At 42.6% G+C, this 27,751-nt stretch overlaps 1 protein-coding gene across 11 annotated transcripts in view; it reads right to left on the bottom strand.

Annotated features, from left to right (window-relative positions):
- Window positions 1–26,655, bottom strand: part of EPB41L3 (erythrocyte membrane protein band 4.1 like 3) — a 227,621-nt gene extending 200,966 nt beyond the window's left edge. For 3 of the 11 annotated variants that reach the window (XM_072734985.1, XM_072734978.1, XM_072734982.1), the window contains exon 1: window positions 26,341–26,647. The gene's annotated coding sequence lies outside the window, so the exon portion shown is untranslated. Of the gene's footprint in view, window positions 1–26,340 lie in introns of all 11 variants that reach the window. The other 8 variants (XM_072734954.1, XM_072734953.1, XM_072734955.1 and 5 more) reach the window with 4 other exon arrangements.
- Window positions 26,656–27,751: the final 1,096 nt, after the last annotated feature.

Here is a 27,751-nt window from a genome sequence, read left to right as displayed (position 1 = left end):
GCAGTAGTAATCAGATCCGAGAAGAATTTGCCAGTAATCATAACTTCAGTTTTGACATTTCCTCTTGAGACTGAGAGACAAGACAGATGACTTTTCCATGCAAGCTACACTTCTAGATTTTTCCAACTCCTCACCTCTACCAAAATTGTTGAGGATCTAAAGCAAAGAGCAGCACAGACATTTTGGGAGAACAAGCACAATACTGATAACACTTTATGTCAAGCCAAAAGTAATGATATTATCTATTATACAATACATCAGTCATTGCATAAGAAAAATCTTTAACACATAAAATGTTTCAAAATATTTTGCCTTATTTTGAAAAAGGCTTTTTTCCAGACCTTCATTATATGGGCAATATTAAAAAGGTAAATAAATATGGACTATTGAAGAATAAATGTTATTTATTGTTATTGAAACAAATGAACTATACATATTTTAACCTTTTATTTATATGACTTATCCTATTGCAAGTTTTACATTTATCATCATTTTGCTGTTTATTTTGTAATCATAAACTATTGTCATTATGGGAAAGGATATTCACAATATCATTACATATAATACAAGTGTTGGAGCTTTCTTCATCTATCCTTGCCTTCTGTCTTACCTAGAACTTATCCATAAATAAAATTACATAGACAAAGTTAATAATTATAAAATCACAACTCACAAGTGCTACAGAAACTCTTGATAAACAGAATTATTAGCTGTACACCAGGAACTGTTAGGTGATGGGCTCGATAAGCAAGGCTGATGATTTTACACAACCACCAGTACCTAATCAGCCATGGCATCCTTCCTCCTCACCCCGCTCCTACCCACAAAAAATAATACAGAATAAGAGCAAGTGAAAACAATGTTGCCTTAGAGGTAAACCTGAAACCATTCTATTTTACTTTTAAATATATATACCTTTTGTGCATTTCTATAATGAAGCAGCAGAAGGAGAAATCAAGGAATCTATCTCATTTATGATGCACAAACCATAAAATACCTAGGAATAAACCTAACCAAATGATCTCTACTCTGAAAGCTATAGAATACTTATGAAAGAAATTGGAGATGACACAAAGAAATGGAAAAACATCCCATGCTCATGGATTGGGAGAACAAATATTGTTAAAATGTCTATATTATCCAAAGTAATCTATACACTCAATGTAATCCCTATCAAAATAGCACCAGCATTTTTCACAGAGCTAAAACACACAATTCTAAGTAATGTTGAAATAGAAAACCAAAGCTGGAGGCATCACAATTCCAAACTTTAAGCTGTATTACAAAGCTGTAATCATCAAGACAGTATGGTATTGGCACAAAAACAGAATAGAAAACCCCCAAATGGACCTTCAACTCTATGGGCAACTAATCTTCGTCAAAGCAGGAAAGTATATTCTCTGGAAAAAAGACATTCTCTTCAGGAAATGGTGTTGGGGAAATTGGACAGCCAATGTAGGAGAATGAAACTGGTCTATTTTCTTACACCATACACAAACTCAAAATAGAAAAAAGACCTAAATGTGAGACAGGAATCCATCAAAACCCTGGAGGAGAACACAGGTAGCAACCTCTTTGATCCTTGCTGCATGAGCTTCTCACTAGACACATCTCTGGAGGCAAGGGAAACAAAAGCAGAAATGAACCATTGGAACTTCATCAAGATAAAAAGCTTCTGCTCAGCAGAGGAAAGAGTCAAAAACCAAAAGACAACTGGCAGAATGAGAGAAGATATTTGCAAATGTCTTCTCAGATAAAGGACTGGAATCTAAAATCTATAAAGAACTAATCAGACTCAACACCCCAAACACAAAATATCCATTTAAGATATACGCAGAAGACATGAACAGACATTTATCCAAAGAAGGCATACAAATGACCAACAGACACGTGAAAAAATGCTCAACATCACTCATCATCAGGGAAATACAAGTCAAAATCATGATGAGATACCACCTCACACCAGGCAGAATGGCTAAAATTAACAAGTCAGGAAGCAATAGATGTTGGAGAGCATGTGGAGACACAGGAACCCTCTTACTCTGCTGGTAGGAATGCACACTGGTGCAGCCACTCTGGAAAACAGTATGGAGGTTCCTCAAAAAGTTGAAAATAGAACTACCCTATGATCTAGAAATTGCACTACTAGATATTTATCAAAAGAATGCAAACAGTAATTTGGGGGGTACCTGCACCCCAATATTTATAGCAGCAATATCAACAATAGTCAAAATATGGAAAGAGCCCAGATGTCCATCAACTGATGAATGGATAAAAAAGATGTACACACACACACACACACACACACACACACACACACACTGGAATATTACTCAGCCATCAAAAAGAATGAAATTTTGCCGCTTGGAATGATGTGGATGGAGCTAGAGGGTATTATGCTAAGGGAAATATGTCAATCAGAGAAAGATTATTATCATATGATCTCACTCATATGTGGAATTTAAGAAAAAAAACAGATGAAAAAAGGGAAAGGAAAATAAAATAAAAACAGAGAGGGAGGCAAATCATAAGAGACTCTTAACTCTAAGGAACAAACAGGGAGTAGCTGGAGGGGATATGGGTGGGAGATGGACTAAAAGGGGAATGGGCATTAAGGAGGGTACTTGTAATGAGCACTGGGTGTTACATGCAAGCATTGAGTCACTGAATTCTACCCCTGAAACTAATAATACACTATACATTAACTAACTGGAATTTAAATTAAATCTTGAAAACATACCTTTTAAACTTTAGTACTTGATTTATGAGTAACACCCTAACTGTGTCACCCACACAAGTGATCAATATTCAGCAGGGTGCAGCAATCCTATGGAAAAACACCATGAGAAGCAATATGGAACCACAGGGTGCTTCAAACAAGGGATTTGTAGTTTGGATATGTCTCTCAGAAGCCAGATGGAGGATAGAATAAAGATGAAAAGAGCTTAGCAAGCACTTGCACAACTCCAATATGATAGGATGGGGATCTGCACACCTTCAGCAACTGGAAACATCAGCATTCTGGCCAAACCCTTCCATACTTGGCTCCATTAACTCCCATATTGTCAACGGAGTACCTTGAAAGATTCAAGCAAGGTGAATTAGCTGACCAAGATAATGTTTTGCATTTCATGTCTCTCTGATTTTGAGAAGGCCTTATTACCCCAACTAATAAAGCAGAAAATTAGCTATTAGAGACGTACTCATGATTAGATCAAGGTGTTCAATAACACTCGAAAACAAGAGTTGGAAATCCAAATGGAGTTTACAGGTACAAGGTTTATGTGAATTTGGAAAAAAGGTAGCCTCTTATTTTCCTCCAAAACTACTTTTAGTTCTATTAAAATACGATTATACTGTCAGAGATATCAACTTCTCTAGAAACAGAAATCACTTCCACAGGGCAAATCACCCCACTAAGATGTTTTTTACTATAATCACTCTTGCCCCCAGGATCCTGCCACCACAGAATTGTCATTTTTGACTCATGAAAGAGCTTTATATAACTGCCAGATAAAAGACATATTTAGTTGTACATGACAAATTATTGTCTGAGATGCACCAAAATTCCATCTTTAGGGGCACAGAAGAGTCTAAAAGTATATTAAACTGAGTAAGAGACAAGGTGTCCAGAGAAAACATTTTATGAATCGATGACCCTGGTGGCTTTTGGCAGGTTAAGTTTTACCTCAGTCTGTTCAACCCATAAAATTAGATGATAGATTGTTCCTGTATCATAAGGCTGTTTGGAGAGTTAAATGGGACCCATGTAAAGTACATAAACCAGTGCTTGGGGACAAGGAAGTCAGAATGTGCTGCTTAATGTGAAGAAGATGATGATTGTGTGATTGTGCATATCACGGAGAGTGAACTGTCAGTGTGCAAGGCTGCCAGCTATTTTGTATGTGTTTTTGTTTTGTTTTGTTTTAGAAAATGGTCCTTAATTAATCAAACCAGTAACTCTTTATGCTGCAGAGCCAGCTTATCTCCCTCCCTCCCTCCAAGTTGAACAACAACAACAACAACAAAAACCAGAATGACCCCCAAGTCAAGAGTCCCTCAGTAGAAGGAGGCCTTAGAACAAGGAGAGGGAGAGGCTGGTGTGAAGAACACACATGTACTGCTAGAGTCAGGTGAAAAATTATAGTAAAATAGCCTTGTTTGCACTTCGCTACTTTTAGGATCAAAGATTTCTGAAGATTTTCAGAGCCTCTCACAAATAAAGCCTTATCTTCAGAAGGCTTTCAAGGTCCCAGACAAAAGATTTCACAAGATTTATCCCATGATAAATTTAAAATAAGTAGGTTCTGGCTACTGATCATTCACTACTGGAAGGGAAAATGAGATTTTAAGGATGATGGTCTATCTGGTTATTGTTTCTGAGAAGGAGGGAGATAAAAAACCTAGAGAGATACAAAGAGGAAAACATACAATGTGAATTCTGGAAGGAGTTTTTTTTTTTTTAATGTATTTGAGAGAAAGAGAGAGAGAGAGAGAAGGGGCAGAGGGAAAGAATCTCAAGCAGACTCCCTGCTGAGCACAGAGCCTCATGTGGGGCTTGATCTTATGACCTATGAGATCATGACCTGAACCAAAACCAAGAGTTGGATGCTTAACCAACTGAGCCACCCAGGAGCCATCCCTGGAAGGAGGTTTTAATATGGAGCAACGAATCATAACATAACCCAATAGGCAAAACAGATGATTAGGTGGTAATTGTGTCAAATCAACTACTCACAGCTCACAGATTAAACTCAAATGACACATATTCCTAAGGATATTTATGGGCAAGTAAATCATCTAAGATAAAGATTCAGAAATTACTTACACCAGAATAGAAAATCTTACAAACCTGGATGCCAAATTTCATGCTAACACTCAATATAATTTTAGAAATTTCAGAAATAACAGATTGCAACAACAAATGTGTTTGCTCCCAGCAAGTGAAATCCTGCTACTTCAACTGACTACGACAATGACATGGCAGTTTGAAATCTGCTTAGTGGGAGACTCAGTGTGAAAGTGGAATTGATAACCAAGACAATGATTTTCCAATGAAGGTGAACCTCAACTAATTTATTTTTTCCGGGAATCGGCCATGCTAAGTACTTTAAGAAATATATAGAAGCTACTGGGCCAGCCACTTCTATAATATCATGCTAATTAAAGACTCTTCTCGGAATCCAGCTTCCCACGTGCTTGAGAACTAGAAAAAAAAAGTATTTAAAAATCCAATTTTTGTATTTAAAATCTGCCTGCTTTTTACTCTCCATTCCATAGCAAGAAATCCACCAACAGACTTAAACCCTCTCTCTCAACCCTGGTCCTGCATGCAGCATAGCTGAGTGCCTGTTATATCCTTACCGTCCAGTTTTAGAACAACAAGTTCGATATTTAACAGTTTTTCTACCTTGTTTTTGTCCGTCTACTAAGGACCAACTGAAGTGGGAAGTTTTCACGTCAAGATTCATCAATCATTTAATGTAAATACATCAACAATGAACAATTTCCACTGGGTTGTTTTCCAATGCGTTTATATTAGAAATGTCAGCACCACAAAAATAAATATGTTTGTATCTGACACAATTGGTACCAGTGAATATTTGAGGTGTGTGATTTATAGAGACAACTGGGCAGGAGCCTTAGAAAACTCCATTTCAAACCATGTGAGATATTTTTGAATTGCTTTGTTATAAAGAGCTATTATTCAAGATTATTTTAACCCCCTCCAAAAAGAATAGCAACAGCAAAAATGTAAATATCAACTTTTGTCACTGCATATGATTCATCCTTGTTTCATTTGAATTTGGGTGCTCCTCATAATACACATCATGTTTTCTCCCTCTTTAATGCAGGAAGACTAACTTTATAACCTTTAGTTATAAAGGCACACACAGGGTACATGCATATGGGCAATGGGATGCTGAAGGTATTTCCCCATCAAATAATTTCATTTGGCAGTTTTCTTCTTCCACAAAGAGAGAAACCAACAACTTAAACATTATTTCAGGACTCACCCACATCATCAGTGTCCCATGGTGCCGAGATAACATTTTTCCAGATGGATGGGCAGATCCACGTTCCGCGTTCCGAGAGGCAGTGAGACAGGAAGGGTGGGCAGGAAAAAGAAGAAAAATTGTTTAGGAATAATTCAAAAACCGCTGGTAACTTATCCCCATACCAAGCATGATAATTAGAGTTCCCTCCTTCCCTAAAACTGCCCCGCTGCCAAGATGCTGAGGATTAAGGAGAAAGTTGCTGTAGAAAAACAAGGTAGATAATTCATGAGAGAGCCAAAGGGATCTCTCATTAACATTTTCATTTAGCAGTTGCAAATAAGAGAAAACACATGCAAGCCACTTTTGAATATGTAATAGATGTTTTCAGAAAGAGACTAAGAAAGAGTTGTATGAACATATAGGGACACAAAAATAATTAAAGCAAGTCTGAATTAGCATGGGGGATGGGGAGGATTGCTGAGAGGTAAAGACTTAGCTGACTCAAAATCATAATCAGAAAACCCAGTAAAATTATTTACACATCCCAAAAAGCATTTGACTGAAATCATTCTAATTACACATTCTCAAAGAATATCAATTATAACCCATTTTAGATGTGCTACAGGTTGGAGCCATGGAACAGAATTTAAATTCTTCAAAGAAAGGAACAAGGAAATAAATTATTTCTTTTTATAAAGGCACAGGAAAAATTTTTACATGGCATAAAAATTCTAGCATACATGTTTTTCAATCCTATTTGCCATGACGGTTGCTTTATTTGGGAAGAAATTTCACAGTATAAAACCACACAGAACATATTTTCAAGTAGATGGAACTCCCCAAACTGAGCCTTCATTTAAAACAGCTCATCTGTCACAGACTTTCCACATGAGCAGTCACCTTGGAAAACCAGGCTGTGCCAAGGTCATGCTAGAGGAATTCTGTGATCCTTGGGTATTTTGGGGCCTCCTGGGCCTCTGCCTTACACTACTAATCCATTCCATCAAAAGCTACTGTTGAGTCAAAAGAATTGAAAGCAAGGTCTCAAAGAGTTATTTGTAGACCCCATGTTCATAGCAGTACTATACACAATAGCCAAGAAGTGGAAGCAACCCAAATGTACACAGACGCATGAATGGATAAACAAAATGTGATCTATCCATACAGTGGAATACTATTCAGCCTTTAAAAATAATAAAATTCGGACACGTGCCACAACATAGATGAACCTTGAGGGCATCATGCTAAAAAACCAGACCAGGCACAAGATAACAAATATTGTATGATTCCACTTATATGAGGTACTTAAAGTAGTGAAATTCATAGAGACAGAAAGTATAAAGGTAGTTGCCAGGCATTGGGGGTGATGGAGAAATTAAGGGTTGTTGTTTAGGGAGAAGATGAAAAGAGTTCTGGAGGTTGGTTGCACCACAATGTGAATGTGTGCAACACTACTGGACTGCCTACTTAAATATTGTTAAGATGGTACATTTTAGGTGATGTGCACTTTACTACAATTCAAAACAAAAAAGCTAGTGTCAGAATGGTTCTTTGAAACTACGTGGCCACACTGTGCAGGCCCAATTTTCTTTTTTTTTTTTTTCTTCTTTTTTTTTCTTTTTTATTTAATAAATTTATTTTTTATTGGTGTTCGATTTGCCAACATACAGAATAACACCCAGTGCTCATCCCGTCAAGTGCCCACCTCAGTGCCCGCCACCCAGTCACCCCCACCCCCCCACCTCCCCTTCCACCACCCCTAGTTCGTTTCCCAGAGTTAGGAGTCTCTCATGTTCTGTCTCCCTTTCTGATATTTCCCACTCATTTTTTCTCCTTTCCCCTTTATTCCCTTTCACTATTTTTTATATTCCCCAAATGAATGAGACCATATAATGTTTGTCCTTCTCCGATTGACTTATTTCACTCAGCATAATACCCTCCAGTTCCATCCACGTCGAAGCAAATGGTGGGTATTTGTAGTTTCTAATGACAGGCCCAATTTTCAAAGGAAAGAATGAATACAAGGATATAAGTCAACACTCAGTGTAGAATGTTAATAAGATTGCAATCTGTAATAGAACAAAATCAGCCTAGCCTGCTGAAGCAATTTTACCTGAAGAAATGTGGTCTTTCTCTCAGCAGATGGTAGGATGAGAGTAGTTACTTAAAGGATGCTGGTTTTCTCACAGTTATGGTAGAAATCATGAGATAGTCCAGTAAAAACCAGAGATAAGCCAGCCTGTCAGCACTCAATCCACAGTGCCCTTTCGTAGCACCAGAACACTTTGAAAAGAATCCATGCAAGGTCTTCCTAATGTTCTTTGGGTATTTTAAAAGTTTAGTGACTTGGCTTGTGGATAACATTTGTTTCATCTGCTGCCACTGGTCCTGGTAATGAATCGTGAATTTTCTTCTCATTGTAGACATGCACACTTTTTAATAGTACCAACCCAAGGATCTAGTTGATCCTTCTGCATACATTAACTATTTTTCTTTGCTAAAGAATCAGAAAAGAGAATACGCTGGTACATCTGTGAGTCACTATAATAGAAGGAAGCTTAAATATTTGCTTTCAATCACTTTCTATCCATGATTTCTATCACTGGTCCCCTGTGTACATGGGTTGACCTCACAATGAAGGAAGACAACTTACATAGGGAAGGCCTTAGGGAATCAAAGAATGAGTTCAGTGGTCGTTGAAGGAACTGAGTGACCTTGAGAAAGCCTCTAAACATCTCTTTACTTGAGTGGAAAAGGAGATTAGCAGTTGCGTTTGTTTCCTTACAGAGTTACGGTAGAGATCAAACAAAATGGTGCTTGAAAAAGACCTTTGAGAAATACAAAGCTGTGTAAATTGGTGTGTGTGTGTGTGTGTGTGTGTGTGTGTGTGTAATTTTGGGATGTCCCTAATTGTTGTCTGCTTCTGGGGCAGGAATGCTTAGTTCCTTCCTAGGAGATAGGGAATGGCCAAATAGGGTAGGATATGCTTTCACCTCAACTTAATTTTTCACCCTTATTTTTTTTTTTAAGATTTTGTTTATTTATTCATGAGAGAAACAGAGAGAAAGAGAGAGAGAGGCAGAGACACAGGCAAAGGGAGAAGTAGACTCCATGCAGGGAGCCCAACATGGGACTCGATCCCGAGCCTCCAGGATCACGCCCTGGGCTGAAGGCAGGCGCTATACCACTGAGCCCCTCGGGGCTGCCAGTTATTTTCTGTTATCTGGCAGTCACCCTACTGACTTATTTCCAACCAAATGAAGGTCCATGAGTCTGGAATTGTAGTTCTTAAGGTGTAGCCCAGGATCTCTGGGAGGCCTCTAAGACTCTTAAAGGAGGCTAATGAGGTCAAAACCTTTTTCCTAATCATACCAAGACGTTATTGGCCTTTTCACTCTTATTCTCTCAGGAGTGAATGGTGGAAGTTTCCAGAAGCTACATGACGTATATCACATAGCCTCAGTTTTTCATACGGAAGCAGACATAAGAATCTACTTTCCTGTCTTAAGCCAGACATTAAACAGGTTTGCAGTGGTACTCTTTACCCTAAATTATTTTTTCATTTTTTTAAAAAAAGATTTATTTATTTTAGAGAGAGAGCACATGCACGTGTGCACACACACTTGGGAGGAGAGGAAGGGGAAGAGGAAGAGAGAATCTCGGACTCCCAGCTGAGCCCCACATGGGGCTTGATCTAACAACCCATGAGATCATGACTGGAGCCAAAACTAATAGTCAGATGCTTAGCTGACTGAGCCACCCAGGTCCCCTTACTTTAAATTATTTTTGTTTTGGGAAATACAGTTAACTTTCATAAACATGCTTATGTTAACATGTAATGGATTAATTTTATTGTTCTTTTTAGGTGAATTAAAATAAGTATTTAAAAGTGCCGCAGCTGTCATTTCTAATGTAATACATGTCAGTAGGTATAACATGCACCAACAGAAGTTCTTTGCATTCTTCAGTCATTTTAAAGAGTGTACAGAGGTGCTAAGATGTAACTATTTGAGCATCTCTGTGTCTGGAGCACATAGCAGGAGGGCAAATGATATGAAGCGGGCTGCAGAAGGCTGCAGGAACAGACCAAGGAGCAGGAACAGAGCCCAGTGGTGATGTGCAGGATTCTGGTCTTTATCTGAGGGCAATGTCAGGCTCTTCCATACATATTGGAGGCTGTGGTTAACATCCCTTTCTCTCTCTGGGATAGTTGTACAGAATTACTCATTGTTCAAGTTATTTTTCCACCCTATCATGATTCTCTCTAAAAAAATGAATTCATAAAGCTCCATCAGAAAACTTCATCACCCTATAACAAATCTCTAGTTTGCTTTCTGAAAGAATAACTATTTTTCCTACATGGTCAGATGCAGTGTCTACACTGCACTTAACCACTTAAAACCAAGGCTATGATTCATCTAGAAGTGGGGAATGTTAATAGATGAGGTACTTTTATCTCTCAATACTGGTAGGTGGCCCACATTCCAGTGGAGCCAGACTCAGAGGCAGAGCTCATATTCTGGGGATGCTCTGTGGGGTGGGGGTAGACGGCCTTTTTAACATGGTGAGGCCCCCCTGTGCTGCTTGCAACCCTCTCTTCTCTGCCTCAAGGGATCTTTTGCATCTCCCCCCTTAGAGGTTTTTGTGAACTTTATCCATCGTCAAGTCCCTTCTGCATTCCATTCACCCTTAGGAAACAACCTCTCTTCTCTCTTCTCTGAGACGCTACAGGCAGGAAGCCATGGAGTTAAATATCCATGCACCATGACTATAAAATTTATGAGTTGTAACTTTAGTGTCGGCAAGATAAAAATAATTATCTTAATATGCAGTTTCCAGGAATAAATAGCAACGGAAGGCGTGATTATGATTTTCAATAACAAGAAAATAATTGTATATGAGTAAAATCAGTGAGAAGAGGCAGATCTGAGCCATGTCAAGGTAAGGGGATGTGTGTGAAGAGGGACTGTGGAATGTAGCCAGGGGACAAGGCTAGTTACAGCAAAAAATTTTATCAAAGTACATTCTCCAGGGACTTCTAGTAGAACAGCATGACTGAGGGGACAGCCTGTACCTTGAAGGTAGCAGCTGATAAGGTGTTGGACTTCCATCAAGACTCGGGGGACAGGAAAGCATCAAGACATGGGGGCAGGTCTTTAAAAATGCTAGCCACCTGAGCAAAGAATGCATGGGATTATACTTTACAGTGTATGTAATTGCAAACAAATTTTTAAAGGTGCTTCTTTTTTTTTGTTTTCTTTGTTTCTCTCTCTCCCTTTTTTTTTCCTTCCCTTTTCTTTTTTGGTGGCGGGGGGTGGGGGTGGTTTGTAAAGAAGGAGGGAAACTATGATTTCACAGAGACAGTCTGTTTCCTTTGAATCGACTTTGGTTTGGGTGGGTCACTGGCCCTGCGTAAACCTGGATTTTGCTGTCTTAACACTGCACACGAGTGGTGCAAGCCTGATATAGACACTGCCAGCCCTTAGAGCAGAACACCTGGCACACAGTAGGTGCTCAGTAAATGGCAGCTCTTTTTCCTCATCTCTTCCCTTTTCTTCTTCCTATCTCAGCTGGCATCCAAGATAACAATGATGTCTGTGTATTCACAAAGATATTTTCTAACAAACAGAAACACAGAAAGAGAGCAAATGTATATAGTGGAGAAGATGGATGCCTGTAGTTAATGAATATATTAAAAATAGAATCCCGTCTCCATTGACGTCTGATACTGGATGTGGTAACTGGATAGGTGTATATTCTACAGACATCTTCATGTTTGTCTAGAATCTTTCTGAGATTTCATTTACCCTCCTCTTCTGATGGCTTTTCCTTACTTCCTTTTTGCTAGAAGACAACCTCTTTTCTGTGCTATGGAATCCTACCCTCTGTCGGTCAGAATCAACCCTTCTGCCCAGGATGTCCTGGTTCTGTGCCCTCTGGTTCTCCTCCAGTATCTCAAACCTTCCTTCGAGGGGTCTTCCTGGTTTTCTTTACTTGGGTTTCCTGCCCTCCCCCAGCAACCTCCCCAACCCTCTGTTCTAGCTGTGGCTTCTTTTTTCATTCCAGGCATGGGTAATCTTGTAGGTTTTTGAGGAGGGTGATAGGCATCATGGTCACCTGCTTGCCTTGCATAGAAATACTGTGACATCTCCCTTTCTTCACCCCATCCTCTCCTAAAGTTAGCCTTTATACCTGCAGTTCCCACCCAGTCCACCCACGTGGCTCTGGCTGGAGCCCACTGTGTATGTGCGTACCTCTCCCTCTTTCTCTCTTCCTCATCACTTTCCACCACTCAACATTTTTCTGATCCCTGAAGCCTTACTATTCCTTCAAATCCAGGGTAAACACAAACTCCCCTGTGAAGCCTCCCTAGTCTCCTTGTCAGAATTAACGGCTCCTCCCTGTCAGAATTAACTGCTTCCCCGAAACTGGGGTGGTCATTTTAAAAATGTACATAAAATGTTTCATCATGTAATAATGTCATACACAGGGTCAGCTATGAAGCATAATAATAAAACGCATATCTGTGAACCCGTCACCTATATTAATAACAAGAATATTACCAATATCATTGCATCTACTATTTGGTCTTCTTGGCTCCCCCGCCTAGGTTTTCCTAAAGAATGCTGTTAAATTTTGCATGATTTTGAGACTTTAAAAAATGGCATAATATCATTCAATCTCCTGTAACATTTTTAAAATCAACTGTGTTAAAGATCCATCCACATGGTTGCTTGGCACCTGTAGTTTATTCATTTCTGTCACTGCATAATATCTTATTTTGTGAATATGCCATGATTTATTTATACAGTCTCCTGTCCATAGACATTTATGCTATTTCCAATCTCTTGCTATTATGGATATTTTTGAAACATTTCACAATGCATATATGTGACAATTTTTCCATGGTTTATTGAGATATTTCATATCATATCAATTTAATATTAAATTAATATCATACTTATGTAGCAGTACAATATATACCTTTATAAGATAATGCATAATTGTTTTTCAATATTGTTGTATCAGCTTACCCAACTTCCTCCAATGTATAAGATTTAGCATTTTCATAAAGTTCTCTTTTGAAACTCATCATTATCACACTTTATACCATCTTTATTGGTATTTAAATACTCATCTCTTGATAAGATTATAACCATCATATTTTATTCACCTGTTTATTCCCATGGCCTACATCAGTTATTTAAAAATGCTTATAAAAATGATAAATGAATACCAAACTGAAATGAACACAACAACCTGTATTTGATTTGAGTTACTAGACTTTCTGCCTTTTAATGAAAATAGCATGGAAGGATTATGGTGGTATCAATCCTTTGCACAAAAATGATTAATTCAATCAGATTGCTTTCCTATTAAATTAGAAGAACTAAGAAAATTATAGTTTCATTTGAGAAGGTAATAAATTTGAAAGGAGAGGAGAAAGCTTGACTATAAGCAAAGAAATGTGACTTAGGATGTGGACACTAGAGCCCAGAGAAATGGGCACTAGAAGATAAATAAGAGATTTGGGAAGGGAATCACAAAGCACTTTATACTCATCCAAAGATCTTCACCTTAGGCTCTCTATGTGGCTTTCTGCACCAAAGTCTCACAACTGATGCTAATAGTTTCAATTTTTTTTTTTTTTATGATATAGATTAAGTATAGTTGTCTGGGCTAGTGTGGAAATCTAACCATAATTTTTAACATTTTCTCTCAGGATAAAGAACTCAAAATTCTGAACAACTACTGACAAATACACTCTTGGAAAAATGACTCAGCTGTAAAATGGGGAATACCTGTGTTCAGAAAGTAGGTCTCTGCCTTTTATCACTCCCATCTTTTCACCCCTAGGGCTGAAAAAGCCAGAGGCTAAAGAAAAGAAGCATTTCCATGCTGTTAAAAACAAAATGCACAACATCCATTAAACTACTCTTTGATCATTGTCTTCTGCTTTGAAAAATAACTCCGAAAAGGAGTGCCCAAACCTCCCAAAGGATGAGATAGGCATACATTCCTTGTGGGGCAAATGTAAGAAGCTTAAAAGAAGACAACTGGCTCAAAAAAGAGGAAGACTATGTCAGCAGTGTTGCTCAACCTGTGTCTAAAGGGCACAAGATACTCCTGAAACCCCCATGTGAATACAGTGGAAAATAAAAGGCTTCAAAGTATTCAGAGGTCATTGACCTGGTCCTGTCCGCATCTTTGATGCTGGCTTTCAGACCACGTGCAGACTGATACTTTAGTAGGTCAATACCTAAAAACAACATCCTGAATTCAGTGTGTCTCTTTGTGAATGGAGAAGAGTCAACAAAAAGTGGGTAAGAAGTACACCATAAATCTCAAGCAAGCAACCCCACATGGGCAAATCCAGCTTGTCTCTACAACAACAAAACCACCCAACCGTCATAAAGAGAGTGCATTTGGAACAGAATTCTGTGTTTTCAGCCCTGCTAGAACACACATGCTCACAGCACTCTGTTTGGAGGTTACAGGGAAAGGTTTAATAGAAACAGAAGTCTTTAAAATATTACTCTAATTAACGCTGACACTTAAACTGTGTTTGAAAACCCACGAACAGATGTGTTTTAATTTCCATCCTAGTTCATAATGCTAAGCCACTGTAACTATTTTTATTTGCTGAACACCTACTATGTCACAAAATCCAGCTCTTGGCTATTCAGAGGGTTTGGGGTTTGGGGGGTTGGTGCTAGAATGATGTTCAGAAGCAATGGGTAGAAAAAGAGGAACAGCACATTTATTTGACTCTGATTAATTTTTTGGGAACACAATGCAGCTTGCTCTCTCTTAGGCCCATGATACACGGCATTCACTTTCATCTACACTCAGCGCCGAGAAATGTCATGGGAGGAACTGATGCTTTTCCCTTTCGCATTTGTTTTTAGATTCTCAACTCTTTTCCTCAATCGTGCTGAAATTATACTTTTGGTCAGAGCAGTAATTTTATGGGTCAGACACTTTTTCTCAAATCAACTCATTTCCAAAGTAGTAAGTTAGCTGCATTCCCATGGAAAGCCACTGGTGGTTCAGCCCAGCTGTTCTCTGCAGCATCATATAAGCAGCTCACAGTGAAAGCCACTTGCTACATTCCAGGCCTGCGTGGAGGATTTTATCTTCCACTAGACTAACAGCTAGTCAGATATAGCCAACACTCCCTTTCCCTATGCCAAATGGAGGCCAGGAGAAAGAAAGCATTTGGAAAAATGTGCTGTTAGCCTATATTTATCTTATCAATAGACTTTAATGGAAACTACACAGATAAAGCATCTTGCTAGGCTTTATAAAGTTTATTCAGAGTAACTTTATTTCTTTAAATATTCATTTATTTATTCATTTAAAAACCACCTGTCCTTCCCCACCTGTGCGTGGAGTTGAGCCCCAGGCCCTGGAGTGCTTCCCCTTAAGTGGCTCTACCTCTTTCTTCTGCACATGCTCTGTCTGCTAACAGCCAGCAATCTGAAAGATGTTGTCAGGCAAATGGCAGAGGCTAACGTTCAGAGGGGAAAAAAACAAAAGGAGGGTTTGATTTCTTGGCTGATTCCTTGGCTGCTGCTACTCCCCACAGCCCTCTCTTGAGTACCCAAATTATAGCCCCCTGGGCCCTCCAGGCCACCTTACAACTCCGAGGCCTCATGTTCCCAGCCCTGGGATTTTTCTGACAGAGTGGGACAAAGACCTACCAAGAATATCTTTAAAATCACCCAAATTTGTGAGGAGAAGTAAAAGAAGAGGAAAAGAGGAAAATAAAATGAAATTCTAGGTAACACAGTCAAACAGGCAAAGTGCTGAGCCAGTTCAGAAAAACAGGTTAACTGTCATCAGGTTACTTTATCAATTATCTAGAGAATGAAAATTACATTACTTGATGCTAATAATAATGAATCCTTCTTGTTAAAGGATTCTTTAGGATTTTTATATAGCAAAGTGCTATTTTCATTCCCTTGGGTCAAATTGTGTTTCAATAACACTGACCTGTAGGAACTATCCTGGTGCTTATGCTGTGTTATCTATCAGGTTTAAAAAACAAAGGGTTTTTAATCTATCATAATGGTTTAGGGTTGGAGATTTGAAAGCTGAAGCAGCTGTAACTCCATCATAAAGATGGGTAAACTGTCATCCAGGGAAATTAAGTGACGATCAACCCACAATCTGGGAAAGTACACCAGTGCTTATTTTCCTGAAACACATCTGGTTATCTCCTAACTGTATCTTAGGGACAGCAAAGCTACATGTAAGACAAAATAGGACATCAGGGCACCTGGGTGGCTCAGTCAACTCTTGATTTGGGCTCAGGTTATGATCTCAGGATCATGAGATCAAGCCCTGCATTGAGCCCTGTGCATTAGGGCTCTGTGCTGAGCATTGAGTCTGCTTAAGATTCTCTCTCTCCCCCTCCCTATGCCTCCAATGTGTGCATGCTCTCTCTTACTTAAAAAAAGTATATATTTGATTAAATAAAATGAAGACAAAATTAGGCCATGAAGTAACCTGAAACATATGAGTATATTCATATGCGGGGCTCCTGGGTGGTTCAGTTGGTTAAAGGTCTGCCTTTGGCTCAGGTCATGATCCTGGGGTCCTGGGATTGAGCCCAGTGTTGGGCTTCTTGCTCAGTGGGGTTTCTGAGTCTCCCTCTCCTTCTGCACCTCACCCCCCCCCCCCATCCTGCTCATGCTCTCTCTCTCTCTCAAATAAATAAAATCTTTTTTTAAAAAAAGAGTATATTCAGGGACACCCGGGTGGCTCAGTGGTTGAGCGTCTGTCTTTGGCTCAGGGCGTGATCCTGGGATCCGGATCGAGTCCCACATCATGCTCCCTGTGAGGAGCCTGCTTCTCCCTCTGCCTGTGTCTCTGCCTTTCTCTGTGTCTCTCATGAATAAATAAATAAATCTTTAAAAAAAATAAAAATAAATGAAATAAGAAAGAGTATATTCTTATGTTAAATATACTGGACATAAAACAAAAGACAAAACAAAATATGTTACTTTTTTACTTAGTGAAAAGGTCTGACAACTGGGTCACACATACAGCATTACTCATTGTTGCATTACCTAATTCATTTTCATCTTAATATGTTTTTCAAATAGCTCAGAATAGCACAAATTACTCATCCTTTATAAATACAATGCAGATGATGTTGTAACATGATAATATTCCCGGGGATTCATAAATTTTGTGACAGAAAAGTATCTAAGTCATCCAACCTTTTAAAAATAGGATCTTCTGTTTTTCCAATATCTAACCATAAGAGAAAAAGTAGAGTCTCCTGAGAAATGATTGAGTTCAAGGGAGGAAAGAATCAAGGTACAAACCACGGTGCAAGGTCAGTGTGGCTGTACTGGTTAAGTACAAAAGCCTTCTAGGTGCTCATCTAACTTCCTGTCCTCTTGTGCCATTAAACTTTGGCCACTTGCAGCCCTGGTAATCTTTGTATATCTAAATCCCCAAGGATCTCTGCATAAAATCCTTCCTTGCTTCCCCAATGCCTACCTTATAACTTCCAAAATTTCACATGCAGACAAGTTGGGTATACTTATTCAAGCATTTACCATGCAGCAAGCATTTTATATGAAAGCACAGAAGCTGTAGCAGACTTGGAATGTGATATGGAATACTCCATCCTCCATCCTAGCACCTAGATGCTTGTGTCTGAGTCCTGGGTGAAAGAGCTGCTTCTCTTCAATCACAAAATCCACTGAGTGGCATCATTGCGTGGTGGTGTCGCTAAGGCGAGAGGTGAATGCTGGACCTCATGAGGCCAAAGGGGTAACTGTGCACTGAGCAGTGACCCACACAACTCGCACCTAGTCCAGACTTCAGGAAGGCCAAGGAACATATCACTTACTCACTGGTAATTCTGGTAACATCATATTAGGTTCGGGCCACAGCAAATTCAGCAGCATCCATTGGTGCCTTTGGAATCTTTAATGTCAGTATGGTGGCCAGAATGAGAGCAAGTAAAAATAGTAGGGTTCAGGCAGCACAGAGGAGGCTTGGTTTTGCAAGCAGGGGATTCCCCAGGGTTTCTAAAGGCTGGTAAGGATAAATCTGACCATGGTCAGAATTAGTATTGTTGCAGGTGGTAACAAAGTCAAAGAAATACAGTTGTACTACAGTTATTAAGCTATCTGGCCTTGGAAACATGGGTTACTCTTGTATACACTATTAATTAAAGTGCTCTTTAAATTAAAAGAAAAAAACAGATCAGCTCTGTCCATTTGAAAAAAATGAAGTGTAGCAGTTTTACCTAATTATCTTGGTAATTAAATGATCAGTGTAGATCACTTCAAGATCAAGGAGCCTAAATGAATTCGCCACAGATTATTTTAGTGTAGACAGAAATGAATGTTCATGATACTCATTATTTTTCCAACATGAATGATACAGCTATAGAGAGGATAGTCTAACAAAATGATAATTTCTATTTGATTTTGAAATGTAGAAACATTTTGCAGTAGGATTATCAGGTTTATCTTCCTAATTTTGCTTTGGTTACTATTAAAAAAAAAAACTTGAAAAGTGGCTAAGAGAAAATTACATTGAAATACCCTCAGGATTAAGGTTTATTTTTTAATTACTAAAAATTATTATTATTATATATTATTATATAAGTTAAGCTTAAAAATAAATAAACAAATACAGTCAGGACCAAAAGCTTGAAACATAAATATTAACGGTAAAAGTCAATTGGTTAAATATAAATTTTCACGCTGAATTGTTAAAAAATACACATCACAAAACACAAAGGAATGAGTGTGTTTGTTTGAGCACTTACCATGTGCCAGACATTTTATAAATGTTATTTCCACTTCTTATAACAATCCTGGCTGGGTTGTATTACTAAGCTAGTTTTACAGAAGAAGAAATTAAGACTTAGAAAACTTAGGTGATTTGTCCCCAGACACTCAGCTAGATCTCACTGGTACTGGAGTGCAGCTGGGTGACTGTGGCAGCTTGAATGCCTCCCACTTGCACCCAAATCCTATCTCAGGATCTGTTTCCAAGAGAATCCAGACTAAAACAACACAGACACTGACGTGTGTGTATGGCTGGGGGACAGAAGCTTAGCTCAGAGGAGAGTAAAGGTAGATGAAGGCAGGGACAGCACTGCCAAAATGACAGTATTTCAACAATTTTTAAGGACCCAGGTTAAAAGTCATTGTTAAGACCAAGATGAAAGGGAATTTGTGAAATTGGCATGAAAGCAAAACACGGAGAGATGGAGGAACAAAATAGGCAAAATATGGAACCTTTTTATTTGTTCCCTCCCCTGCATCTACCCACATATGAACGTTTTCCTCTTTCTTCCAAAAGATACTTCCCTTGGACTCCTTACACATTGGGATGGGTACTGAACATATTACAGGTTACTGTGCTCATTGTATCCTATCACCGTTTGTTCTGCTCTTCAGGGTTTGCAGGCTACATCTTTTTAAACATTCTCATGATGTACAGATATTTTCTTATTTACAATGCAAATGAAAAAGGGCACCAGCATCCAAAGAAACAACTATTTTAGGTGGAATGCAAATGTGTCTTAATCTGTTTTAAATCAGACCTCTAGCTTATTCAAGTGGTCTTTGCCCACACGGACTCCTGGCTTGATGACTTAGCTCTGCAGAATTTTTGTGGCCATGGGGAGGGAGGGGAATAAGTTCCCTTGGTAAAGGTGGATATGAGTCTCTGGTTAAATATTTGAATGTATTTGAATTTGTTCTCATGAATCTTTCACGATGTACTTTTATATTGAAAAGTTTAAAGAGATGGAGAGATTTGCCGATTAAAAAATAAAACCTATCAGACAAGTAATGAAAATATTGTGTCTCGCTTTACGATATTATTTAGTTTTTTTTTATCCTCTGTGTAATGTAGAGATAGTTATCCTCTATTATATACACTTTCCAGGGAGGAAGCTATGGCTGAGAAAGGCTGAACAAGCTGTCAGAGGAGCTGGGTTTGGAACACCACCCTGATAAGGAATCACATTTGGCCATTTGTGGCCAAATGTTTTCACAAAGTGGATGACCAATGTCTTTTCCGGTTTGAAACATGTTTATGTAAACTTTTTAAACATGATGTGTCAAAATCTACATAACATAGACCCAAAAGCCCTTGTTCACTTAGAACCATCCGATTTCTCATATTCCAGAAGAGATCTGAGTATATAATCCTAACACATCACAATAACATGTGTAATTCCCAACTATTCAAAACCCCAAAGCACCTCATCATGCCCTGGTTCATTCCTCATGGGCCATGGGCACTTTATAACTATTTGATGAGGTTGGATTTATACCCTCAAGTTTGAAGGTTGTATATTTAAAGACTGTTTGGAAGCATTTCTGTTCCTGGAATATGGAAGCTGGCAAGCTTCTTATAATAATTTGTTTCTCCACCTGTCCTCAAACATGTCGTATACACAAGAGGAATGGCTGTCTTTTCATTCTTCTGGATCAGAAGAATTGGAACAACTACCCAGGCTAATTAACAAGGCATGATTATATTTTGTGAATCAAGGAGCCACGATAGGAATCAGATGAAAAGCTTCCTACAAGAGATTCTAGATCCGACAAATTCATAAGCCCAGAACTAAGAATTCTCCCACATATTTCTGGATGCCTCAGCACTTGATGGGCATCTTTCCCAGCAAGCCTCATTTTCCTTTCAGCCCAATTACTATGAGCTTGGCTCTCCACATGCAAGTCTGCTGTTTCTCATCATTCTCTCATCTCTACCATGAAGAATATTAAGAATTACATGGACCCTTCCACCTGCCAAGGCTTAAATTATTTGTGTAATAAAACAAAAATGAGGTAGAGGGTGGTTCATGAAGTTTCCAGACAACTGCCTCTTCTCCTCTTTGCCTCTCAGCCAACCTGGTCAAGGGTTGGCTACTTCCTCCTTGACTTGGGTTTAGAACATCTTTTCCTTTCTCAGGCATCCCTATATGATGGTTCACTCAATGAAAAGTCATTGAGCCCCCACTTGGGCACTCCTTAGCAGCAAATACAAAGCTGAATAAGCTCCCAACCAATAGGAATACACTGAAGAATAAATACATGGGATTTGCCATTGAGAGGAAAAAGCAAAGAGCTGCAGAAACAAGGATGAGGGAGAAAGACCTGAGCGTGACCAAGAAAAACTTCCTGAGCAAGTTGGTCTTTGAGCTGGGCCTTGAAAAACCGGTAGGATTTCAAGGTCTAGGGTGAGGAGGGGCATTTTAGTTGGAGGAACTGGGTGAGTAAAGAACACAAAAAATAAAGCCTAAAGAGATGCATCAGACATGATGACAGGTGTGATGGGTTTCCTATTGGGGCCAGTGGGCTATAACACTGAACGTATAGAGGGAGGAGAGAGAATGTAGGGTTTTGAATACAGACCTAAGGATTTTAGGAAATAGGAAAGACGAGGTTTGGAGCTGGGGAGTGATATAATCAAAGCTGTACTATGAAGGGACTGAAGTGCAAGCAGAAGTTAGGGGAGGTGGGAGGAGAGAGGGTTCGGCTGATTAGCACAACAGTCCAAGCAGGAGGTAACAAGGGCCTGGGGCAGAATGGGTAGCAATCAGAAGTGTGGGAAGTGACAGTGGGAGTCACCACAACATGGCCACTAACATTTCTGTGGCGTGTGTCTGTGGAGGAGCAACATGAGAAAAGGAAAATCCAAGGAATGATGACCTAGCCCCCGCCGCCGCCCCCCACGCCCACTGACTCAGGATATGTTGCCCTGAGATGAGGGAGGAAAGTATGAAACTGATGAGTGAATTTTAGACACATCCAGATTGAATGGAACAGCTAGGTAAAGATAGCCACTTGGCAGGTGGTAATGCAAGACAAGATTTCTAACGGATGCTGAAAAGTTAAGATCTGGTCCTACTCCATCCAGCCAGCCTCCACTCCTACTTCTAGAAAACAGAGGCATGTTGCTAACCTAAAAGCCAGGCTAGGTGCTAAGAGTTTTACCTGTTCCTGACCCCTCCCCAGGAAGCATTCCCATTCCCATTTTACTGGTAGGGATGCTGTAGCTCATACATTATATAATGTGCTAGATTCAGCAGTGGGGTGGCCAAGCTCTGATTCACATCCTTGTGAATCCATGTTTGCATGTTTCATGTCCACACTAAGAAGTGATAGCTCTTTCCCTCCTTTTTATTTCGCCCTGAAATAAAAGTACTCCCCATATAAGTACTACCATGCATTCCTTTGTCCATTAAGATCTATTCTCCTCTTCTGATCATTCATTCTGTTTGACTGTCTGTCATCTCTCCCGTTTAGTCCCAATTACATTCAGTGCTATTCTACATCCCATCACTGGATGAGGATTATAACCTGGTTAGCTACTAACTTAACCTAGTTAGCTACTTATTCGCTCATTATAGAGATTCTAAGATAGTGTACTCTTCAGCTCCTGTGTCTTGAGTCTTGTCCACAGTTCCACCAGGGTATGATCCTTTGGGTAAATTTTGGGCTATGTGATCCCTAGCACTTCAGAACACATGCTGGACATCTAGAAAAACTGCTTTTTTAAATGGAACATGCCATGATGGCACCAAATGCTCCCCCAAAAAGCCTCACATGATAGTCAACTAAAAGTAATTTTCTTCTCTTCAGCAATTTGGTGATTTCTATATTGCAATTTCCCTGACTCCCTGGTAAAATGACAAATCATAAGCTTTCTAACAGCTGTCTATCTTTCTCCATCTTTACTATGGAGATCATGCTAAAGCGGCTCTTACATTTCTAGCCTCTAGCTCTCCACTGAAAGTTATACTTTCTAACTAGTTGTGTGTCTTGCAATTCTTGGTTAACTAGTTCTGAATCAGAAAATTCTATATGCTCCGTGTGCTAGGTCTCACACTTTCCTTCCCAGTACCTCTGAGAACTCTGAAGTCATAAATGAATTCTCACAGTGTGGCAGGTGAAAATTATTATTCTCCTTCCAGAGGAGGAAGTGGCTGCCCAGCTTGGACTGTGACTCATTCGGCTCCCTGGATCTTTTTAATGAACCATTCTCAGCCAACCACCCTGGCCTCGAGAATAACAGGGAGACATGGAGACTTCTTAAATAAGAATGGTGGGCATGTGGGAGATGAGTGTTATATAACTCAAGAGATGGAGCTGGAAGGGATGAGTAGCTAGGCAGGCTGTCCTTCAGGGAACTTCCTATTAGTCTGTTTATATATAGTCCTGAGGGAGAACTTCTCCTTCAAATCCAAACCATAGGACCCCTCTTTAGTGAAGTTTCTTTTGCTGTTGCTGCTCAAAGCTGGGGTTCACTCTGCTGACACCTTTTACCTTTCTCACCTCCCTATACAATAGCAACAAAATCGTGTTTTCTTTTTGGCCCACCCACTAGAATATGTAGGCAGAGGCCATATCATGTTCACTTTTATGGTCCCAATATTTGAATAATGAATGTATCTAAAATAGATAGAATACTTGTCAAAGTAGTGAGACCTCTGTTTCTAGACATATGTAACCAGACTATTATAGAGAGACTGCAGCCACGCAGCTGTCATTCTGTTATTTCTAAATGTCCTAATATTTTAAGGACATTCTTGTTTAAAGTGATTAAACCAATCCCAAACAGTTTAAAAATGCATGTAACTGAATAATGCATACCAGTCTTCAAATGGCTATTACAATTAGCTTAATATTCTAATTGTTAATAATGATTGACCCCAGAAATTATTAAATGTCTTCAGGCCATTGTTCTCAATTATAAGTATCAGTCTATAAATGTTAACTGAACACCTACTTTATGCCAGACCCTAGGGATTAAAAGGATGAGAAATACAGAGCCTTGCCCTCAATAGTTTCCATTCTAGCGAAGGGAATGTCTCCGTTATTGGGACTGAGGGGTCACAGTCTAGTTATATAATTTCATTTTTTTATGTGTGCTACTCAGAACAGAGAATGTTTTCCTGGGGTTAAGACTGGTTCTAAGAAGCCTATGTAAAAGTCCTCTCTGGAAACTAATGTTAGGAGAGAGGATCTTTAACCCTCTGATGTCACTCCTCACTACTGTAATCGATCCAGCTAGGAAATGCCAATGGCAGATAAAGGAAGGGGAAGAAGGAGGCCTGCAAGGTCACTTCAAAACCAACCCGAACCTGAGCCCTTCCTTGCTATAACTAAGCGTAGACTTCTATACACCCCCACCCCCACCCCCACCCCCACCCCCACCCCCACCTCCACAAGCAGCACCATTCCAGCATTCCAGCGCAGGAAGGGCACATCTTGCTCGGCCCCTTAGTAACTGTCATTTCGAGAAATGCAATATAGGGGCTTCCACTCAGACCCTTTTCTACCAGATTAGAGTCTGTTTCTAATCAAATGGAATTTAGGTTTAAACCGGAATTAGATTTGGGATTTACAGTCATTTCTACTTTCATTCATCTCGCGGATTTCAGCCCTCTCTCGGCCTAGTTTTAATCCAGTGCGCTTGGGAAGGAATTACACAGGAGTTGTCCATGAGCCCGGGGCGGGGGCTCGGAGGGGCTCTAGCGGCCCTAGTACGCGGGCCCCTCCGCAAACCTCCAGACTAGGTCAGTCCTGACTCTCCTCGGCATCGTGGGCGCTCGCCGCCACCTACACTTCTGCCCTGGCCGCGGGATCGCGGCGTGGCCCCTCCTCGCGTGTAGTGGACACCGCCCCTCGCTCCCGAGACGATTTCGCCACCAGCCCCCAGGCTCTCCCCGCGCAGAGGCGGAAGGAAAAGCGAAAGCCGAGCAGGCGGGCCGAGGGGGCGGCCGCACGCGCCGCGTGGCTGCGGCTCCCCAGCCCGCAGTGGCCGCGAGGGCTGTCCCCGCACAGCGAGGACCCGTCCTCAACTTTCCGCGCCAGCAGGCTGCCCCCCCCCCCCCCGGCCCCGGCCCCGCCGCGCCCTCCCGCCGCGGGTCCCCGGCCACCCACCTCCGCGCGGCGCGCCTCCCCAGCCCCCCGGCCGAGCTCCCCTCCTCGCAGCAAGGGGAGCCCAAGGGAGCTCGGCTGCTGCAGCCTCAACTTCGGCTTCCCAAGTGACACGACGCCCTCCCTCGAGCGCGCGCAGCCTCCGCCAGCCTCCACCCCGAGTCCCTGCAGCCCAGCCGCGGGAAAATGAAACGCCCTGCGAGGGGCGCTCCCCTGGATTTTGAAAAAACGCTTCTTTCGCCTCGGGAGCCCCTCGATCCTCCACCCGCAGCCTCTGGCCAGATGATTGTCCCCCTGGGACGCGCCCGGGTGGAGGGGCCTGGGCTCTGGGGCGGGAGGAGCGGAGGCAGCAGCGCGGAGTCGCCGGGACGCAGCTGCGCGCCGCTCGTGCGCGGGGCTGAAGGGCCCTGCGGCTCGGCTGAGCAGCGGGAGCGGGCTCCGGCGCCTCTGCCTCGCGGAGGATCGCACACGCTGGCCCGCACGCACACACGCTCGCTCTCTCGCTCTGCCTCCAGCACCCTCACCCCGCGAGCCGGGACGCGGAGGTCGGAGCCACTGGCCACTTTAAGGCAGGGGCTGAAACGCCCAGATGGAGGCAGAGGCTCTCGCGTCTCCTCCAAGCTTGCACCATCCTAGGGGCTCCCCGTCCACTGCCACCACCACCCCCCCCCCCCCAATTTCCCGGAGCAAAAGAGGTCTGGCTTTCTGCGATTCCGCTCCCAGAGCTAGCGGTTCAAGCTGCGGGGGGCGGGGGGGATGGACAGCGGGAGCACTGGAGAGCGAGCCCGCGCTCACCTCGCCCTCCGCGCGGAGAGCTGGCGGCCTCGCTCGCCCCCGGAGCACTAGTAGGCGGCCACGGCCGGGCAGCCGGACCCCGGGGCGCCCCAACTCCGGTGAGAGCAGGGAGGGTAGTGACAAGAGCAGCCGCTTGGCGCGTTGGCAGAGGCGCGGAATCTCCGAAGAGGCTGAGCCGCCGGCGCGGAGGGGTGGAGTTGCCGGGCCGAGAGGGATGACGTCCTCCAGCGCCTTGGGCTCCGGGGACCGAAGATTCCTGCTCTCGACCGGCCCAAGGCGCGCTCTCCCGGGCTTCGCAGATCCCGCACGGCGCGCACCCGGGCGACCCCCGCCGGCTCGAGCCGGGGTGCACAGCCCTCGGCCATCTCAGAGCACCTCTTCGCCTGCCCCTCGCCCCGGGGGGCCCGCCCGAGAGTCCCTGCCGATTCGAGGCGGCACGCGGAAGGCAGCCCCCGGCCGGGCCAGCCTCGCCCCTTCCTCGCTTTCTCCCCCATCGACCTCGAGCCAAGGGCAGGCGCCCGCGCCCCGGCCCCTGCCCACCCCGCGAGCCGCTGTCCCGGCCTGCGCCCGGCTGCGGAAGGCTCGGGGCACGGGAAAGGAGAGGCGCTCACCTGGGTCACCCGCAGCCTTCCTCTCCAGCCCCTTCCGGAGCCCGGCCGCAGCCCCCAGGCACAACCTTCCTCCAAGAAAAAAAGTAGCGCAAGGGCAGAAGACGGGTAGCGCGGCGCAGGTCCTCGCGCGGCGGCTTCTCCCTCCGGGTTCTCCCGGGCCCGGGCCCGGGTTCGGCGGCGGGAAAGGGCTGGCAGAGGCTGGAGGGGGCCGCCAGACCCGGGCTCCTCCCGCAGCGAAGGCGGCGGCGGCACCTCCAAGTTGCCACCTGCAGCGCGCGTCGGGCGCCAGTGACAGCCCGCGCCGCTCTGCCCGCGCCGCCCGCCCCCCCGCCCGCTGGTTGGCTGCGCCCCGCGCCTGGGCGGTCCCCCCGCTCGGCCCCGCCCGCTCCCCGCAGCCGCGCGGCCGCTCGCCCAGTGGGTCTCCTCGCAGGCCTGCCCCGGCTCCAGAGCCCCCGGCTTTGGGGAGCTGCTCAGGCTTTGCAAACAGAGCGAGAATGCGTCGCACGCTGGAAAACACACACACACACACACACACACACACACACACACACATTTTGTGTAGGTTGGGGATTGCAGGAAAGAGAGAGGAGAGGAGAAATGCCCTTCGTGTGCCTGAAGGGGACCTGGTTCCTTGCTGGCTTGTTTCTGATGTGGGTCTTTGGTTTTGTTTTCTCGCTGGTATGAAATTGGTGCAATCTCTGAGAAGAGTTAACCTCACGGCGGCAATCAGTGCGCGGGGATGTGAGTTACAAAGTGATTTGGGGATTGTTTCGCTTAAGCGGCGCACAAAGCCCGCTCAAAGCCTTACAGTGTGAAGGTAAGTCCTGGAATCCCGTCGGGTTCCAGCAGCTGAAAAGCCACCTGCTCCCGCTGTGGCCTGTAGTCCCCGAGGGGCCAGCGTGCCCCGCACGCGCTTGCTTGATCCTGGGGCTGCGAGGACCCGCGATGAAAACTCACGCCGAAGCATGTATGAAGCCACTGTTTCTTGGGCCTTTTTTTTTTTTTTTTTTTTTTTTTTTTTTAGATTTTATTTATTTACTCATGAGAGACAGAGTCTCCTTCCGGAAAGATGATTTGGCAAAGCCTTCCAGAGGAGAAAAACTATAAAAATATGAAAAGTACCAGTCTGGAAAGCCATCCAATCAACCAGTGACGTCTCACTCCTGGTGAATCTATGTGAAAGGGGTACATTGCCAAGTGCCTATTAGCTTGACAACATTTCAAAATTAGCTTCCCAAATAGCACATTTTATAGCCCACTAGGGAAACATCTCTGTTTTGTGAGTGCAAGGGTGGCACCGTTAAATGTGACAAAGCACGCAGATGTAATCTCATGTCTAACAGTGCTCTGCAGAATCCTCAGCAGGGTGAGGCAGGAGGAAAGGGGCTTTACTACAGGAAGTCGGAAGGTG

This window comes from Vulpes vulpes, chromosome 13, assembly GCF_048418805.1.
Source record: "Vulpes vulpes isolate BD-2025 chromosome 13, VulVul3, whole genome shotgun sequence".
NCBI lineage: Eukaryota > Metazoa > Chordata > Mammalia > Carnivora > Canidae > Vulpes > Vulpes vulpes.
Note: the sequence above shows the minus strand (reverse complement) of the source record. Positions and strands in the feature narration are given on the sequence as shown.